This window comes from Cynara cardunculus (genome assembly GCF_001531365.2).
Source record: "Cynara cardunculus var. scolymus isolate 2C chromosome LG 5, CcrdV1, whole genome shotgun sequence".
NCBI classification, from domain to species: domain Eukaryota; kingdom Viridiplantae; phylum Streptophyta; class Magnoliopsida; order Asterales; family Asteraceae; genus Cynara; species Cynara cardunculus.
In genome coordinates this window covers 26,206,872-26,208,073 of record NC_037532.1, presented here as the reverse complement: position 1 = coordinate 26,208,073, position 1,202 = coordinate 26,206,872, and the positions used below count along the sequence as shown (strand labels likewise).

The window sequence follows — 1,202 nt, the reverse complement described above, 5'->3', positions numbered from 1 at the left end:
GGGCTCAAAGAGCATTTTTTGCTCTACTCCGTCCAAACATGGCGTTACCTCCCCCAATTATTCAGGAAATACCACATTTGGAAAACCAACCGCCGGGATTTGAACAAATTCCACCATTCCCGAACTTTCAACAAGAACATCCACATCATGATAATGATATTAATTTAGACACGGAATCGGACCATAATGAACACCAAATAGCACAAACTCCGCACATTATTAATTTGGCAAATTCCAAAAATGGGAGGATCATGGATTATGCGATTCCGGATTTTGAGCAATTGAATTCCGGGATAGTTAGACCACATATGACCGCTCTCCATTTCGAACTCAAACCGATAATGTTTCACATGTTGCAAACAAATGGCCAATATGCCGGATTACCTTCAGAGGACCCACATTCGCATTTAAAATCTTTTATGGAAATCACTGATGCTTTCTTGATCCCGGGAATGTCAAATGACGCTCTAAGGCTCACTTTGTTTCCATTTTCCTTGAGGGATCGGGCAAAAGCATGGTTTAACTCATTAACTCCGGGTTCTGTGCCGTCATGGAGTAACATGGCGAAAATTTTTTTGCGAAAATATTTCCCACCAACAAGGAACCCTAAGTCCAGAAATGAGATCTGTCTTTTCAAACAAATGGACGATGAGGCTGTTCCTGACGTGTGGGAAAGGTTTAAAGAGCTCTTGAGGAAATGTCTACACCATGGCATTTCGTACTGTATTCAACTTGAGACGTTTTACAATGGGTTAAATCCCATGGCAAAATAAATGTTCGACGCGACTGCGGGCGGAGCCTTTACAGCTAGACCTATAATGAAGGATATGAAATCCTGGAAAATATATCAGCCAACAATGGACACTGGGCTGACCCACGTGCTCAAACACAGAAAAAGACTGCTGGGATACATGATATAGATCCATATACTGCATTAACAGCTCAGCTTACCTCCATGACCAACATGCTGAAAAATTTAACTTCTGGTAAGGGAGGACAGCAAGCTGCTAATACACCAGTCCCATCAGTCCTATCTGTGCAATGTATGTGATGTGTTGGGGATCATTCATATGAACATTGTACTCATAATTCTGAATCAGTAAATTATGTTCATAACCGAGCTAATCCATATTCCAACAATTATAATGCCAGTTGGAGACAACACCTGAACTTTTCATGGAACAGTCCAAGTTTAAATCCAC

The 1,202-nt window shown here is 41.2% G+C and overlaps 1 non-coding gene across 1 annotated transcript; it reads right to left on the bottom strand.

Moving 5' to 3' along the window:
- Positions 1-608: 608 nt before the first annotated feature.
- Positions 609-715, bottom strand: LOC112513916. The gene has a single exon (XR_003069376.1). It is a non-coding gene; the product is annotated as a small nucleolar RNA R71 (small nucleolar RNA).
- Positions 716-1,202: the final 487 nt, after the last annotated feature.